Here is a 19,656-nt window from a genome sequence, read left to right on the forward strand (position 1 = left end):
CCTCGTACTTCATTTGCTTTGATCTGTCTTTTATGTGTTTGGGGGTTGCTTAATTGATTTCCACTCTACAGAGGATAGGAGGAGCAGGGTAGCAGCAAAATGCGTTGAGAGATGTTGTTCTGTGCATTTCAGTTTGCTGAATCTACTTTTGCTTTTGCCACATGGATTTCATTCTCGATATCCTAATTTAGAATTTTGATACTACTTCTATTTAATAAAGTTTCCATTGCCTAATTGTTTCTAGCGCTACGATTTGGCTATACCTTTTTTTTACATTACCTGCTTGATGCCATGCAACTTCCTCTCTCATTCCGTAGTGTAGTACAATCTCGTTCTTAATTTCTGTTTGATTCAATAGGTATGCTTGCCAAAATCCACATGCTCATCAGTTATAATGCACTTATTGAATGTTCAATCAGTCTGAATGTATTCTAATTTGTAGAGAAGTTTATTTTACCTGCTTGGTGGCATGCCGCTTTAGGTTTCTTATTATGCTATACATAATTTGGTGCCATAAAATTTATTTTCTTAGTCACATAATGACTCCTATATGACCTTTAAAAATACTTATAAGGACTTGGAAAATCACAGCGTTGGAAAATCACAGCTAGGAGTATTTCATTATATTTTCTTGGTTCAATTATGCCAATTATAACATAATTTTATATACTAACATGTGATGTGATGTGATGTTTCTTCTATTTGGTGCCTGACTGTTGATCTTATATATCCCTAAAACAACACTGGCATAATCAAATGAATGGCGCAGCAAGGCCACGCCTGTCTTTCTAGTGCAAGACTATGTCAAGCAGCATGGGCAGCCTGGGCCGTAGATCCACTATTGCGTACATATGGGTAGCAAATATCGGTGTTTACTTTGGTCAAAGAATCTCAATAGAACATGTAAAACAGATTATTGGGTGAAATAAAAACAGAAAAATAAATAAAAAAACGAAACCATTCCGTAGTTTATTGTTCTCCACATTCCAAACTTTAAGACATTCTAACTTTCCTGGAGAATCAAAGCATCTTAAGTTTGACCAAATTTATATAATAAAATAATAACATTTATGAAGATTGTTTCTATAGTAGTGAACATTTATGAAGTTTGCCACTTCTGGGAAACAAAATTGGCGCCTCTGAAGATTGTTTCTATAGTAGTGAACATTCTGTTTTGGAACATTGAACAATATATATAGTTATTCCCATGTTTTTTTGTTTAGAACCATTTAGGAAATGTTTCTCATAACTATAGCTAGCTAGCATCTGTTGAGACCGTGTAAGACTCTGTTTGGAACTTTGGATCCACACTAACTAAACTTTAGCTAGCTAGCTAAAGTTTAGGTGCGGTTGTTTGGATCATCTAACTAATTGGTGTTTTTTTACCATGTTATCCTTACCTTTGTTGAGCCGATATGGACATAGAAAAACAGAGGGGCAATTTAGTCTTTAATCATGCTTTAGCTAGGTTGGAACAGCTAAAAGGATGATGTACATTTTGACCTCTAGCTAAAGTTTAGCTGAGTTTTAGCTGTCTCCCCATTTGGATCCCTAGCAACTAAACTAATTTAACAGATGAAGTTTAGCTGGTGCGTGGATTCAAAATAGAGCCTAAGAAAGGACCTAGCATATATAAGCAGCTCCAACTGTATGGTTTATCATGGTTCGAAATGCGGCATGACCAGTCCTGAGTTTTTAGGGGCCCCAGGCGAACGAAACCAAAATTCAAAATAGAAAATACTATCATTTTTTTTGTTGTTAAGCTGTGATGAACATCTTTGTTTAACAAAATCGGCAACTGATACTTGACGGCTTGGTTTTGGGTCCATGTGCAGGTGGCTGGTCTACAAGTACTTGCGCACCGACAAGGGAAGGCTGGTGCCATCGTCCGCCATGTCGTTAGCAGTTTGTGCAAATAAGTAATGAAATGAACATAGTTCAGTATAAATGAATCGCTAGCTGATCAGCGTAAATAAACTGGACCTTCTCCAAATCCATCGAGGATTCATATTCACTGTATGCATCCGAGTGTCTCTATATATATTGAAGGTTTACTACAATAATCCTGTACTAGCTAGTTTGTATTTTGAAAGATGAATTATATCAATATTATATCGCGTCAAGTATATGTACACTGCCTTCTTTCTTGAAAGATTATGATATCTACTCTTCTTTCTGCACTTTACATTAGTATTCTTTGGGTGTATACGCTGGCTTTGATATAGGTAATTGTGGACCGCGCCTTAATAAATATAGTTTGAGTATGTAAATCGAGAACAAGAGAATGAAAATGATTGAACTCCACTTCTCCCATTCACTGATCAGGTTTATATACACTATGAACCATCGCTTGGTGGGATGACAGATGCCCCGATGTCGGTAATTTACACTAGCTTATAGTAATTGCCTGATTAAATTTTGTATGCATCGCAATTCAGAATCTCTTGTCTCGTAAGCCATTTCCGTCTCGCGACCGCTGCGCCTAGGGCCCTCTCCTTCTTTCTCTTCGGTGTGTTTGTCAAGGATAAGAAGGGGAGGATATCGATCTCTTTAATTTCCCGTAGTTTTTCCTAGTTGCTCAAGGTTTAGTCTAAATAAAAATCTTCTAGTGAAATCAGATGATTTTTGGTCGGAATCATGTTTCTTATGATGACTTCAATGATTGCTACGACAAGATCATGATCTATGTGATTAATCGATTTAGGTTAAATAAATTTGGATGACCATCCATGAATCTATTTGTCTCAGACCATGTAGATATAGTCATCTACCCAAGTTTTAGATATACAGTCTACTAATCATCCATTTATCTTTATTTTTTTCCAACCATGTGTTCCTCTAATGAATATGTGTTCCTCTCTCCTTTTTCTATTCTGTTTTGTTTTCTCTCTACTGTGTTTGAACTCCTTTTTTAATTAAAGTTTTGCTGTAGGGGTGAAAACTCCTCCAATTTTACTCAAAAAAGGTTCTCATCTGACTTGAGCGAGTTTCAATTATGTTGTTGTACATACTTTTCATATTTGCATTTGTGAAATAATGACTACTACAGTGAGGATTTGTAAGGGGTAGCTTAACGGTCTGTAGGGGGCGGTTGCGCATCCACCTCTACCCAGACACCTTTACAAATCAACGATTTGTAAGGACGGTTCCCTACATCTTCTAGAATTCTCAAATTTGGACAAAAGAACAGTAAAAAGAAATTAATCCTAGAAGGCCCCACCAATCCACCCCACACTCACTTGTGTCTGTTTCAGATATTCTTTCTCTTTATTAATTTCTCATATTATGCTTAACTAAATTTAAAATAAGTATTTGAGACTCTAAATAAATTCAAATTCAAATATTAGAAATACAAAGTTGTATAACTTTTTGGGATCTACAACTTTTGTTTTGATCATTTATCCATCAGAGATCATTTAAAAAAATATAATTTTAAATATAGCATACTTAGACATACTTATCCTTAGCCAGATGATTTCAAATGGAAAAGTTGTCAACTACAAAGTTATTTTAAATTTTGAGATCTACATCTTTCATTTTTCTTTTTCTCTATCTAAGGTTGTTTCAAAAATTCAAATTTCAAATTTTAAAAGTTTCATAGCTATCCTTAGATGATTCAAATGAAAAGGTTGTCAACTACAAAGTTGTATAAGTTTTAGAGATCTATAACTTTGTTTGGTTGTACCTTTATCCGAGATAGTTGGAAAAATTCAAATTTCAAATTTGATAACTTTGAACGTAGTTTTCTTGACAAAATGATTTTAAATGAAAAAGTTATCAACTATAAAATAGTATAATTTCTCGAGATCTATAACTTTTTTGGTTGTTTCTCCATCCAAGGTAATTTGTAAAGTTTGAATTTCAGTGTCATTTTTACTATTCGACGCCTGTTTATAGGGGCCTCTCCATTTGTTGGGCGGTTGGATGTAGAGCCAATCTTACAAATAGGACCATTTGTAGGAATGGTTGAAGATACCAATAGCCTCTACAAATGCACTTGCAGAGACAACTCGTTTTATGAAGCATTTGTAGAGACGTCTTAGATTGAACCGTCCATAAAAAAGAGATGTTGCTACAAATCCTTTTTATATAGTGAATACCACTATTACACAAATGATTTTGCCAGACGGTGCCCTATTATTAACGGAGACAGTCACAAAATTCATCTGCCTCGGTTAATGCCTGCGATTAACGGAGGCGGACACTTTTTATTTACCGAGGCAGTCACTTTCGCCCGCCTCCATAAATGGATTTATAGAGGTGGTCACCTTAAGACAACCGCCTCCAAAAATAGCCCATATTACCGAGGTGGTCATCTTAAGGAGCCCATCTCCATAAATTCATTTTTGAAGGCGGGCACACTATAAGACCCGTATCCTAAAAAAGTTGAGGCCCAACAGCCCAAGCAAGTCTCGATAATCGTCTTCTTATATATATGTATATATGACTTAGGCCTTGTTTACTTCCCAGAAAATTTTGCAAAATTTTTCACATTCCCCGTCACATCGAATCTTTAGACGCATGCATGGAGTATTAAATATAGACGAAAATAAAAACTAATTGCACAGTTTGGTCGAAATGGACGAGACGAATCGTTTGAGTCTAGTTAATCCATGATTGGACAATATTTGTCAAATACAAACGAAAGTGCTACAGTGTCTATTTCCCAAAAATTTTCGGAACTAAACAAGGCCTTAGATTCTTTTGGAGGTGCCCCTCTCCCTCTTGCTCTGGATGAGTGGTGACGCCCCAATCCCTCTTCCTCTGACCATGACACCTCTTCCTCGCACCACACGATGCCCTCCCACCACAGTGGCGCCCTCTGTTCTCCCTCCGACGCTGTCTCCCTCTCTCTCTTTCATCAGCAGCGCTGCAACATCTCCCTCGCCTCGGCCTTCTCTCTCTCCCTAGTGAAGATCTAGGCGCGGGCTGGCCCCCACATACGGCGGTGATGCACATCCACATCGGGGCACCCCCACCAACGGAGGCAACGCAGATGCACGTCGGAGCGGCCCTGACACGTGGTAGCGGTGCAGATCCACGTTGGTGCGCCCCCAAGCGTGAAGGAGGCACAGATCCATGGTGGGGTGACCCCCACATGCTGAGGAAGCATGGATCCACGTCGGGATAGCCCCCACCCGCGGAGGCGATGTGGACCCATGGCGGGGCGGCCCTCAAAAGGAGAGGCAGCACTACGCCCGGGGCAAAGCCGATGGCCTTCTGGCAGTGACGCGTTCCGACGGGCGGCATGGGCCCAGACACCGTCCCTCACGCAGTGGCACTGTGGATCTGGCTCAGTGGCGGTGTTGACACGAATCTGGTGGGCAGTGGCCGCACATGCACAGATGGGCTCTAGCGGGCTCATCGATGGGTTTGCTGGATATTTTTTGTTTTTTATTGATTAATGGAGGTGGGCATACCAACCGTCTTGGTAGTTCATTATGTATCGAGGCCTTTCATTAGAGGCGGTTATGTTGTCCGCCTCCATTAATCGTTTTTTATTACCTCCATTAAGATTTTTATAGCAGTGTACTCTAGGATTATGTAGCAATGTGCGGGGCACCACTTAATATGTAGCGCCTAAAAACCTCTCGCCGCTGGTGTAAACCGCTTGCAAGTTAATAAATAAATTGTACCTTCTTAATACAATAATACGCAATGCTTTTACATATTCGAGACAAAAAAATTTATTCACAGATAGTTGAATAGATAATTTATTGTATAAGTTGTGTGTTCAACTGTCTGTGTGTGAATTTCTAGAATATACTATTACTTTTCTTTGTTGGTTCCCCGCTACTGATAATGACATTTAAGCCAAAAACCCATTATATAAGCCAAAAGCCCACACCAAACCCTCAGCCGCAAGCATCGTCGTGCTTTGCGCCGCCCGTAGTCATTAACCCCTACAATCCTGCGGCATTCTCTGGATGGCCAGCCACGTCATCCAGTTTTACTGTTACAGTAAAAACAAAAACCATCGATCTCTCTTCCATCGTCTCTTCTTTCTTCGACTCTTCTCCTCCTCTCTCTTTGCTTCCTTCCTTCCGACTCCCGATGCCAGGGCTGACGGCGACGGCGACAGCTCCGAGCGCAACCGGCGCGTTGCGGCCGCCCTCCTCCTCCTCCTCCTCCACCTCCACCTCGTCTGCCTTATCCTCCTCCTCGTCCTCCTTCTCCTCCATCCTCTTCCTCTCTCTATCTCCCCTGCCCTCCCGATGCGGCGGCAGGAGCCGCTCGTGTGGCCGGCCCGAGGCGGCACGCCAGCGCCTCCGCTGCTCCCTCCCCCCGCCTCGTGTCCTCTCCCTTTCTCTCTCCCCACGGCCGTGGCTGCATCTGCGCCGGGGAAACCCTAGGTGCCATGGTGGGCTCGGATCTAGCCACGGTGATACCCGGCATGCGCTGCCCTGCCATGTCTGGCTCCGATGGATAAGGCGCCAGTGCCTGGCACAGACGGGCCATGCTGGCTGCAACCACTGTCCTTGTCCTCCTCCAACCTCGCATCTCAGCATGCCCAAAAGGATAAATGGTGAGATCGTACTCAACTCTGGCACTTGCATCGTGTGATTCAGTTATGCCCCTAATGCTTAAATCGTTGTGTAGCGAATTTAAATTATTTTGTAATTCGGTGTGCTATGCCAGAACAAAATTGTGAGAATTTGCTCTCATGTTGTTTTCTGCCTATCTGAAATATTGTATAAGTATTAGATATTGCATTTCATGTTCACCGTATTTCAATGCCAGTGATAATAGAAACAATATTTTTTTCTTACCAATGACATATGAGAATGCACAATCATGATTATCACTCTTTTGTATTTTCTTACCCTCATTTGAAATTAGCCATTGCCATATGTTAAGATGACTACTCAGTCTTTTATGCTATTTTTATTCTGCTTTTATTGAGCTGAGGCATTTCACATTTTTGGAGTGATATGGACAATTACATATATATGGTCTTTTTTGCCGTTCTTAGTGAAGGGGCTTTTTGGCATAGGCAATGATGGCCTATTTCACTGTGCCAAGAGGCCAATCTTCTTTCCTGCACCCCAAATCTGCATTACTCAAAAATGCTATTTTGGGGCATAGCTATATACTACCATATACTACAATCTGATGTTTAGCTTTGGTTTGTTTTTGAGAAGGCTTACATATGCTAATTTATAACATAACTATATAGTACTATCTCATGCACACATTTGTCATACAAATTTGATTCGTACATAATATTTCACGCTTCAGATCTCTTCTAGATTTTAGTGCTCTATCCATGCCGAAACTGCTATTTTCTGTGATGCTCAGTGTACCTGATGTCTTTTTCCCGGTACAACCATGATGAAAATGAGCTCTCATGTAACTTTGATTCCTGATGGCAGGATGGTGGCGGCGCCGCTGTCCTACACCAATCCTAGCAGGTGGACTACTTTCCTTCTTTAAGTTCCTAATTCCTGTGTAACTCTACAGAGGAAACATTAATACATAGGGTTGATGGTCAGTGTGAAAAAAAAATCTAGAATATTAGTCATATAGTGTCAAGACCTGAAATATTTCATTACATTTGCTTCTATATTTTTCCTAGGAAATATTATCAATGACAGTATATTCGTGCCAGCAGATGCACATGTACGATAAGTGATGCAATGAAGCCACAAAGTACAATTACAGTAATGCTTTGTTGAAGTAGTAAAGGTCCATTGTGCTATGCTTCTCACGATGCACAAGAACAGGACCTGCCTAATGTCATCAATGTTGTTGAAATAGACTGATTCTTCGTTTGCAAAAAAATCAGTCAAAAACTATTTCAGATTTCGGATATATACTTATTATCCCTTTTTAAATCTTTTGGGCACTGCAGGGCAATAATCTATAGCTACATGATTTTTGTTGCTCTCTGTAGCTCTGTGGCAATTGATTCAAATGCATCGTGTTGACTATGCCACCTGGATTTGGACTGTGATGCTTAGAAAAGGAGAATAACATTATCTGAAAGAGCAGCTAGGTCAGTGCTTTTTATGTCTTTTTTCCTTGTGTGATCTATGGCAGCTATTAATTAGTGTACATGTTTGTATGCTCTTTGCAATAGCTTCTTGTTTGAACTTAAAGTCATGCTATTTTTATCTCTATCTAGACTGATGGATAACAATTTCTTTGTTACCAATCCACGTCGACCTTCCTCAGGACATATTCACTTGATCATAGCAGTTATGTTTAGGTGCTTATAAATCTTCACTTGGTACTTTAGCAGCTTTAGAGGCACATGTGTTGATCCTCCATAATGACCTTGTCTGTTAGCTAACTGGTGGTAATACAAAAATATTAATTACTATTTTGTCACTACACTTCCTCTTAAATTACTCTGACCTGCGTGATAATAAACATGTATGCCTTCCTATTCTAAAAATTCATCATAAGAACAACAAGCATATTTCAGCATATTAAGATAGAGGTTATCACCATACTTCTACATGTATATGAATCTACAGATACTTTCATACCTTTGATAATCTTTTTTGAAATTTGCATAATTCCTTTACTGTACTACCTCCCCTCTGGAGAGTCAGGCCCTTGCATCAAATTTGCTATGCAATATTCATCACCAATAGAGGCATTGTTATTCAGAAAAAATAATATCTTTTACCTGTTCTAGAATGCACTCAGGCAACTTTGGAGAGTGGCTTACTCTAAAAGCCGAGGTCACTTAATAGCTTACTTTGTACAGATTAGTATGATCAGCTTTTATATATATTAAGTCAATTTATTCATTTGGTGAAGCTGCTGGTCAGCTTGAGCGAAGGGTAAGAGCAACAGTTATCAGTTTTGGGGAAAGTCAGTGCACTGAAGTTCATTAATTTCTCATTTCTCCGTGAGATTTCCCCCTTTTTTTAGTTTCGCAACAGATAACCTTCAAGAGTTCATATCCTTTGTTTGAAAATGTGGTTTATGATTTATTTAATATTGACGCATACTATACGCTGTACTCCAGATTTTTTTACATCAACCATGAGATTGTCATGTGTTTTCTATAACAACATGCCTTTTCAACTCTTATGTATGATCCTTTCTTCTACCATTTTCAGGTTTTCTCAGCTTTTCAAAAGTCTGCGGCTTTTCAGGTTAGTTAAAGAGTTCATATCCTTTTTTTGGAAATGTTGTTTATGGTAGCCACTAATGCCAATTTCTATCATTCCTGAAAGACAATGTTCTATAATGAATGACAATGGCTGACATGCTGAGCCTGTAGGTGTCAAGCATTATTGTGCATGAAGATTGGCTTCTCTTTCTGCTTTACTTCACCGCTACTATAGTTTTCTAGAATAATGTTTTGGTATTCAAAGTTTCATTATTTCCATTTTAAGCATACTATAGTTGCCATCATCAAATTTGTGTGCCTCACTGTCATTGCAAGTAACTTAGTGTCAGTGCCTTATGCTCTGTCCCAGCCATCATCTCACCTTCACAGATACTTAGCTGCTCATCAACTTATATGAAAATTACCATTGCCATATGCTCTGGGGATGTTACTGTCCTGTAGAACCTTGGGACCACCTCACTTAGAGTTGTAGCTTCACACATGCTATGAATACCAAAGTTAAAGATCAAATTTTTATGTGCCCTATAAATAGCTTGCAATTGTTATCAAGTAGCAGCAACATAGGACATAGTCTAGCGTGGAATGTAATTTGTGGTGGATTCCTGATGGAACCTTTCCTAAAAGGTGGGTGGATAGTGTTCTTTCCCATCTTTAGAAAAGGAAAATGGTTCATTTAATGTGTACCTTGTTTATGATTCTAAACACTAAAAGATATATGAATCGCTGCTAGATAATTCAAGATTTTCATCAGGAATTAGGAAATGATAATCTTTTAGTTCCAATTGCTATGTTACAGCTTCCTATATTTCACATGTTTGCTACATACGGCTTAAGTGTGATACAAATAAACCATGTCGTGAGGGCTGTATAAATGGGTCTCCCATGTCCTTTGTATACTTTACATTATTGTTCAAATGTGCAGCCTCATCATTTAGTCTTGATGAAGCACCCCTAAAAGATCTTGCCATTGGGTAAGTGACACTACTGTGTCATAATTAGTCAACCAAACATACCAAAATTTGTATTTTAAAATTGTTTACTTACTAATTTTAGATTTGTCCAATCTGAACCACATTACCAGCAGCAGCAGCGAGCCTCGCTCATAAGCAGCCGCTCAGAGTTAGCGACGAGGCTGCCAATGTGAGCTCATGCATATTTTCTCGATTACAAGTCTTAAAACTATACCCGCCAAAATAGTTGTACTAATATTATCATGCTTATTAGCATCCTCAAGTCTGCTAAATCACTTTGCATCTTTTTTTCTAGGAAACAGTGGCAAATAAGAATGTGAAAACTACCACAGCTACACAGGATGACAAAGACAGGCCTCATGCAGCGCCGCTATAGCGCAAACTCAATAGGTTCAATTGAATACTGTGGCGCGCCCCTTCAACTAGTACTTGTAATAGGGTGCGCGCCATCGCGCGCGTAGATTGGCACAAAAGATTTCTAATATGAAGAATATATAGACTATAATATAAATAAATAATGTAGGTAGAGTGTCTAACTACGTCAGGATAGGCCCCTTGAGTTCATGCCTCGAGATTTCGTGAGAACATCTATCGTTCGTGTCACTATTATAGGGGTGATGGTGGTTACATAACAGACAACATTCAAGTTAACGTTAATTTAACAGAAATGGTAGAAGACAACATGGAAGAAATATTTTGATGCCGAATTTGTAAAGTTGAATCTTTTTGATGTTCTAAACTTTGGCTCTTTCAATGGTAGAACTCTAATTTTATTACTTCAATTTGATATGGATTTAATAGAGCATTGTCATATTATTACCAATATTAATTTATATAAAATAAATTATAAAATAAAAATCTATCAATACACATTTTTTTTCATAGCTTATTTCTTCCGTTGTAACACACGGACATGTTTTGCTAGTTAAATTAAGTATTCTATATTTTCTAAAACAATACTACTAGATATATTTACGTGATATAACTCATTATATTGATGGTTTATAATACTAGGTGAATTCCCCGCGTGTTGCTACGGATTTTTCTTAAAAACAAATTATTATATACATAGCATTACTATATGGTATTCACTATATTATATATGTACACATGTGTATGAATTTGACTTGTATTTTATTGTATTAGATCTGGTAAAAATTTGCTAAGTTAATAGAAGAAAACTAATATTTGGTTACATTATATAGAAACAAATAGTGTATATGTACATGACTTGTAAGTTAATAGATTAAAGATTTAAAGTATTTTACATGATATAGATGATATGGTCATTTTTTGTAATTAATATGGGATGAGATGGACTTAGTGGGGAATGATGTGGACACCTTGCATGAAGAGATAGAACATTTAGTGGGTTACATTGTGGGAAATGATGTGGACACCTTGCATCAAGAGTATATGATTTGACTTGCATGTATCTTATTGTATTAGATTTAGTAAAAAATTGCTAAGATAATAGAAAAAACTAATGTTTGGTTACATTATAGAGAAACTGGTGATGAAACAAATAGTATATGTCTTGTATGTTAATAGATTAAAGATTTAAAGTATTTCATATGATATAGATGACATAGTCATTTTTTGTAATTAATATAAGATGACATGGACTTAGTGAGGAATAATGTGGACACCTTCCATGAAGAGATAGAACATTTAGTGGGTCACTTAGTGGAGAATGATGTGGACACTTTGCATGAAGAGAGAATGTATTTAGTGAGGTTTAGCTTTATAAGAGTATATGATTCCACGTGATACAAAGACTGTGAGCCTCAAATCAGAGTTCAGAATCGGCCTGAAATTCACGAAGGTAGCCTTTCGCATCAGGCCAAGTACTTGCTGTGCACCATGATGACCCAGGCTTTCGAAACAAAAACTCATTGGTCGTCAATAGTCTTCCTCTGCATCAGTGGAGAAGCCACTCAAAATCTTCTTACGAATAGATTGAAGACTCACCGTTTCTTAGGGGTGTTTACTAAGAATGTTAAAGTTTAATAGGTACTGTAACATTTTGTTTTATTTGGTAATTAGTGTTCAATTATAGACTAATTAGGTTTAAAAGATTTGTTTTGCAAATTATTCTCTAATTATGTTTTTAGTTTCGTAAATAGTCTATATTTAATACTTCATGCATGTGTCCAAACATTTAATATGATACTCCTCCATCCACGAAAGAGTCACTTTCTAGAGTTGTCCTAAGTCAAACTTTTTAAACTTTGACCAAATTTTTTAGAAAAAAATGCTAAGATTTATGGTATCAAAATAGTATCATTAGATTCATCATAGAATATATTTTTATATGATGCACATTTTATGTCATAGATGTTGTTACTTTTTTCTATAAAGTTAGTTAAACTTGGCACGAATTCTAGAAATTGATTCTTTCGTAGACGGAGGGACTAGACGGTAAAATTTATTGGCATGAACCAAACAATATGATAGTCTTTGGTGTGACTGTCACCACTCAGTCAGTGCAATGTGACCGTCACTCCGTCAGTGCAACATCGTCATCGTCGTCAGTTGTTAGCCTGTGATTAATTATTTCATAATGTGCTGGATTGGATGGCTGGCCTCTTAAGTCAATTCTCTTCTGCCACTTTCGAGACCAACAGCGCCAAAAGGCGACACTGAGAAACTAATCTCATTCGCTGATGGGACGACTATGGTAAAATTGCACTGATAGTCCGTCGGAATAATTTGGGTGGCTTCTCCACTCAAATACGATAAAACGACTTCTAAATCCTATACGGAGGAAGTATATTCCACCGTCTTTATCTCAGAGTGACATTTCCTAAGTATTAGGATGACCCATTTAATTTACGATTCTATTGAGCAATAAGGCCTTGTTTAGTTACACCTAAAATCCAAAAAACTTTTCAAGATTTCTCGTCATATCAAATCTTATAACACATGCATGGAACACTAAATATAGATAAAAAACAACTAACTGCACAGTTTGCCTGTAATTTGTGAGATAATATTTACAGCCTAATTAGTCCATCGGACAATAATTACCAAATAAAAATGAAAGTGCTACAATATCGAAAAACTTTCACCTCTTCAAAAATTTGTTTTTGACTTATCCTCAATAGCAATGAATTCGCCTTATTCGTTTGGCTGATAAGACGTGACAGAAAGTACTATTGGCTGCTGTTGAATGAGTAACATGACAGATAGGACTCCACCAATTAGCCCAATTATCTTTTATTAGCACGTGATTAGCTCTTGTAAAAAGGATAGCAACATCATCCTTGTCCCAAGCAGCAGCTTCCTTTTTCCCACGTTTAATTTGATTTGTCTCGTGCCATGCATTTGACCATTATGTTCTAGAAATATGGACGCGGTTGTTCTGTCATTTCGGATTCAATGCTTCCCTCGTGCTGGTACTGACCATATAGACCCTGCTTCCTTCGTGCCAGTTCTCCCTATAAGAACTAGCTAGGAATTGAAGCTCCCTGTTCTCATACAATTCTAGCAAGACCAGCCCATAGCAGTCATGTTCCCATCATCCTGCTTCCTTAGTACCGGCGTGTTCCTGGCGATTCAGCTGATCTTGATAGGCATCATCGGACTGCATGTTCACGCGTCGGAGTTCGTACACAAGGGATGTAAGTTTTTCCTTTGTATGTAGGCCTTTAGTTCAGCCCAAAAACTCAAAACTTTTCAAGATTTTCCGTCATATCGAATCTTGCGGCATATGCATGAGATATTAAATATAGTCGAAAACAAAACTAATTACACAGTTTGTCTATAAATTGCGAGATGAATCTTTTGAGCCTAATTAGTCCATGATTGAACAATAATTGTCAAATAAAAACGAAAGTGCTACAGTACTACAAACCCAAAAAAGTTGGGAACTAAACAAGGCATAAGATTTGCTGTGTTTTTCTTTGAGATGCATGCCTTATATATATCCACCTCTTTGTACAATAGTATTTATACTAACAGAAATGCCCGTGCATTGCAACGAGGTTTAGGAACTATAACTTGATGATTTGGAGTTTGAAAATTCAACGGTCATATTATGTGTTTCAGCATCTTGTACTCAGACTTTATATCATGCCATAACTATCGCATTGAAAATAAGAGGCTCAAAGATTAATTATTATGTCATGTCTGTATTGTTTTTAAGATTATATTTTAGTCATAATGCTTTAACTTGTCCATGCTTAAAAACATTGGATCATGGAAACCATTTTTACTTTAAAATTAGGAAAACAAAGCTTGTATACCTATGCCTTGTTATGTATTATTATATTTCATTATTTCTATAAAAAATAACTAATCAAGTGTAGAGATGAATTCGAGTAGTCTATATTACTCCCTTAGTCGCGGAAAGATAGCAATCAAGTAGTTTGAGATTTCTCCAAACCTCAGCTGAGGCTTCGGAGGTTTGCCCAGATCAAGCCAACGACTGTAATGGCCAGTAGCACCTTTTTCTGTTCGTGCCCACGATTCACGATGAGGCGGCGCCTCGATGTCGATGGGCCAGCATTTTGCGTCGCCATCGTGGCCCCATGTCTGACGCCTAGCTCCATGCTGTGGTCATGATCAAGCTCCCACCTCGTCCTCGTAGCCTATGTCTTGTAGCTAGGTGACCAAGCTTCACCTCACCCTCATAGTCTGTCCTGCAGCTAGGTGACCAAGCTTCACCTCACCCTCACAGCCCCCCGCACCTGTAAGAAAGAAGAAAAAGCATATCCCGCATCGCCCCCCTCCGCATGACCCCGTATCGCCCCGTCCACCCGAACAGAAGAAGAAAATCACAGACCCACACTGCCCCCACGCGCAAGGAAGAAGTGGATCGAACCCACCCTAGCCCATGTGCGCACGGGATCCGCCCCCTCTCTCGACCACGCCGGCCCCCTAGCACCTTCGCCCGCCGCCAGCTTGCCCCCAAAGCCCGGCCCTAGCTCACCACCCCTCCCTTTGCCACTGCAACAGTAGGATGCAACATCAACCGAGACCTAATGCAACAAACGAAGAAATCCATTGCAACATTCAACCTGGATCTAATGCAACAAACGAAGAAAACCATTGCAACACCAAACAAATGAGTTCGCTGGAACCCTAGCCTAGCTACTGCGACATCAACCGAGACCTAATGCAACAAAAGAAGAAACCAATTGCAACATCACCCCAGATCTAATGCAACAAATAAAGAAAACCATTGCAACATCTATCTAGAGAGCTCGCCGGAACCCTAACCTATTCCAACATCAACCGAGACCTAATGCAACAAACTAAGAAAACCATTGCAACATCAATAAAGACTTAATGCAAGAAACGAAGAAAACCATTGCAACATCAATCCAGACCTAATGCAACACACGGAGAAAACAGAGAGCTCGCTGGAACCCTAGTCACCATCACATCCCATAGATCTAGAGGGAGGAGGAGCAGTGGAGGAGGAGGTGGTGGAGGAGCAGATCCAGAGGAGGAGGGAGGGGGGAGAGAGGCCTCGGATCTAAATCCGTCTCCACCTATATTTTGTCGAAGCCATGCTATCGTCATTGTCTCTGGATGTATGGAGGTGAGAGAGCGAGGGAGAGAGAGCAGGGAGGGAGGGAGGCGTGCTCTCCTCTTTGGAAGTTGCCGCTGTTGCGCCCCACTCTGGTGGCATAGAGGCACGTGGAGGGCATTGCGGGGGAGGGAGAGAAGGAGGGGTAGCTCGCTGGTCGTCTTGGGGTGGAGAGCGCGCTAACGAGCAGCCTAGGCGGGCGTGGCACCAGCGAGCCGAGCGGGGGCGCGTGCGCTCGGGCGAGTGGTGCCGCGGTGGCGAGTGACAGAGAATAATGGAGCAGGCAACGTTCGAGTGGGCTGCATAGAAGAGAAAAAGGAAAGAAGATAAGGCAACGCGAGGAGTGGACACACGTCGGACGCTCCGTGTCGAAGTATTTCCGATGCTCCATGTATGTACACAGTAAAAAGCTGTCGCGTGGAGAGCTGCAGCGACAGCCACACACACAAAACTGAATTACATATTTGGTCAACGATAAAGGACCTGGTATATAAAAATATGCACCGCAGAACTCCGTCACCGCGCAACTAGATCCTTCCTTCTGTGCCGCTGCGCGACTGCTCCCTTTCCTTCTCCGTCGCGGCCGGCCAGCCCCCTCCGTGCAGTCACAGCTGCCCACTGATTCCACCTCCTACCCCGCCACGCTCAGGCACTAGGGGCGCTATGTCCAGCTGTGGCCGCGCCAAGATACCGACAATCCCTATAATTAGAACGGACAAAGTATTTTAGTCCCATCTTCAGTAAATCACCTTTCGTGTGGGTGCATGAGCATAGGGTATAGTAATACTATCAAAGATGAAAAAGTAAGATAAGATAAGACATTTAAATACAGCGGCAGATCTAGAAATTGATTTCGACTCACTTAGCTAAATAGTTATAATCTCTGTAACTTTATAAATTCTACACCTTTTATTAAGTAGCTTTGCATGTCCAAGACTAGCTAGGGCTGTAGCGCATGGGCAGCCTGGGTCGTAGATCCCCACTATTGCCTACATATGGGTAGAAAATATATGTCGGTGTTAACTTTGGTCGAAGAATCTCAATAGAATGAGCAACTTCAATTTTTCAGTTGTTGAAATGTGATGAACAACTTTGTTTAACAAAATAAATGAGCAACTGATACTTACGGCTTCGCTTTTGGGTTCATGTTGTGCAGGTGGCTGGGGAGATCCTACAGATCCTTGCGGACCAACAATGGGGAGCCCATCGTGCCATCGTCCGCCGTGTCATTAGCAGTCTGTGCAAAAATTAATGGAATGAACATACTGGTTCAGGGTATAAATTAAATGAATCGCTGATCAGCATAAATAAAGTGGACCTTCTCCAAATCGATCGAGGATCCATATTCATTCAGTGTATGCATATATCCGAGTGTCTTTACATATTGAAGGTTAATTTACTACAATAATCCTGTAGGTACTAGCTAGTTTGTATTTTGAAAGATGTTACATCAATATTATATCGCATCAAATATACACTGCCTTCTTCTTTTCTTGAATGATTATGATATCTACTCTTTTTTCTGCACTTTACATTAGTATATTCTTTCGGTGTACACAGGCTTTGATCGATATAGGTCACTGCAGACTGTGCCTAAGTAGATATTGTTTGAGTATGTAAATCGAAAACAAGAGAATGAAAATGATTGAACTCCACTTCTCCCATTGACTGATCAGGTTTCTATATACTATGAACCATCGCTTGGTGGGATGACCGATGCCACGAAGTTGGTAATTTACACAAGAGTATAGTAATTGCCTGATTAAATTTTGCATGCTTCGCAATTCAGAATGTCTTGTCTTGTAAGCCCTTTCCATCTCCCAACCGCTGCACCTAGCTAGGGCCCTCTCATTCTTCCTCTTTCGTGCGTCTGTTAGGGATAAAAAGGGGTGGGGATGAATCTCTTTAATTTCCCATAGTTTTTTTCCTAGTTGCTTAGAGTTTACTCTAAATAAATCTTCTGGCAAAGTTAAATGATTTTTGGTCGGAATCATGTTTCCTACGATGACTTCAATGATTGCCACGATGACATCATGACCAATAGGATTAATCAATTTAGGTTAAATAAATTTGGATGGCCATATCCATGAATCTATTTGTCTCGGACCATGTAGATATAGTCATCTACCCCTTATGCGGTCTACTAATCATCCATTTATCTTTATTTTTTTCCAACCATGTGTCCCTCTAATGAATATGTGTTCCTCTCTCCTTCTTTTTGTTATGTTTTGTTTTCTCTGTACTGTGTTTGAACTCCTTTTTTTAATTAAAGTTTTGCTGTAGGGGTGCAAACCCCTATAGTTCCACTCAAAAAAAATTTGGTTCTCATCTGACTTGAGCAAGTTTCAATTATGTTGTTGTACATACTTTTCATATGTGCATTTGTGGAATAATCACTACTACAGTGAGGGGCGGCTTAAGATGATTTGTAGGGGCGGTTGCGCAGCCACTTCTACCCAGATGCCTTTATAAATCAACGATTTGTAGGGACGGTTCCCATATACATCTTCCAGAATTCTCAAATTTGGACAAAAGAACAGCAAAAATATTAATCCTAGAAGGCCCCACAGGGCAGCCACATGCCACAACCTTGCACGTTACTCTCTTTGACCAATTCACCCCACACTCACTTGTGTCTATTTCACATATTTTTTCTCCTCATTCCTCGTATTATGCTCAACCAAAATTAAAATGAGTGTTTGGGACTCTAAACAAATTTAAATTCAAATATCGGCAACTACAAAGTTGTATAACTTTTCGGGATCTACAACTTTTGTTTTGATCATTTCTCCATCTGAGGTCATTTGAAAAATTAAATTTTAAATATTACCATATTTAGACGTAATTATTATTCTTAGCCAGATGATTTCAAATGGAAAAGCTGTCAACTACAAAGTTGTTTAAATTTTTGAGATCTACAACTTTTATTTATCTGTTTCTCTATCTAAGATCGTTTCAAAAATTTAAATTTGAAATTTAAAAAGTTTCATAGTTATCCTTAGTTAGATGAGTTCAAATGAAAAGATTGTTAACTACAAAGTTGTATAACTTTTAGAGATCTATAACTTTGTTTGGTTGTACCTCCATCTAAGGTAGTTGAAAAAAATTCAAAATTGATAAATTCAAACGTAGTTTTCTTTGATAAAATAATTTAAAATAAAAAAGTTATCAACTACAAAGTTGTATGACTTTTTGAGATCTACAACTTTTGTTTAGATAATTCCTCCATCCAAAGTCATTTGTAAAATTCGAAATTCAATGTTATTTTTACTATTTGACGCCCGTTTATAGGGACGCCTCCATTTTTTGGGTGACTAGATGTAGAGTTGTCCTTACAAATAGGATTATTTATAGGACCGGCTGAAAATACCAGTAGCCTTTACAAATACACTCGTAGAGGCGGCTCGTTTTGGGAAGCATTTGTAGCGACGTTTTAGATTGAACCGTCCTTAAATAAAAACGATGTTGCTACAAATCTTGTTTTTTTAGTAGTGAATACTCTAGGATTCTGCACCAACATGCAGGGTACCACTTAGTTTTCAATATGTAGTGCCTAAAAACCTCCCGCCGCTGGTGTAAACCGCTTGCAAGTTTATAAATAAACTCTACATTTTTAATACAATGATATACCATGTTTTTACATATTTGAGAAAAAAATTAATTCACAAATAGTTGAATGGACAATCTATTGTATAAGTTGTGGGTTCAACTGTCTGTGAATATACCAACAACAACGTATCTGTGGGTCGTGCATGTTCTTAGCGAGTGACAGTAATACCATCATTATCCTTTTTTTTTGGGGTTAACAATCGCCACTACCTATCATTTTTCCTTTTTATTTTTTTGAGTGGAACCTATCATTTTTCTTTTTTTTGTTCCCAGCTACCGAGGCCTTGTTTAGTTCCACCAAAAACCAAAAATTTTTCAAGATTTCCGTCACATCGAATCTTACGGTACATGGAGTATTAAATATAGATGAAAAATAAAACCTAATTGTACAATTTGTCTGTAAATCACGAGATGAATCTTTTAAGCCTAGTTAATCTATGATTAAACAATGT

At 39.0% G+C, this 19,656-nt stretch overlaps 2 long non-coding RNA genes across 7 annotated transcripts; both read left to right on the forward strand.

Annotated features, from left to right (window-relative positions):
* Positions 5,872-10,841, forward strand: LOC110435837. Of its 6 annotated transcripts, none has more exons than XR_002453692.1 (6): positions 5,872-6,526; positions 7,374-7,412; positions 7,853-7,996; positions 9,075-10,059; positions 10,142-10,228; positions 10,355-10,841. It is a non-coding gene; the product is annotated as an uncharacterized LOC110435837 (long non-coding RNA). The 6 variants fall into 6 exon arrangements; XR_002453691.1 differs by having other exon boundaries at positions 5,873-6,526; positions 10,170-10,228; XR_002453694.1 differs by having other exon boundaries at positions 5,873-6,526; positions 10,173-10,228.
* On the forward strand, positions 13,163-17,093 carry LOC110435761. The gene is made up of 2 exons (XR_002453622.1): positions 13,163-13,682; positions 16,752-17,093. It is a non-coding gene; the product is annotated as an uncharacterized LOC110435761 (long non-coding RNA).

The sequence above is a fragment of the Sorghum bicolor genome, chromosome 5, assembly GCF_000003195.3.
Source record: "Sorghum bicolor cultivar BTx623 chromosome 5, Sorghum_bicolor_NCBIv3, whole genome shotgun sequence".
In the NCBI taxonomy this organism is placed as follows: Eukaryota; Viridiplantae; Streptophyta; class Magnoliopsida; order Poales; family Poaceae; genus Sorghum; species Sorghum bicolor.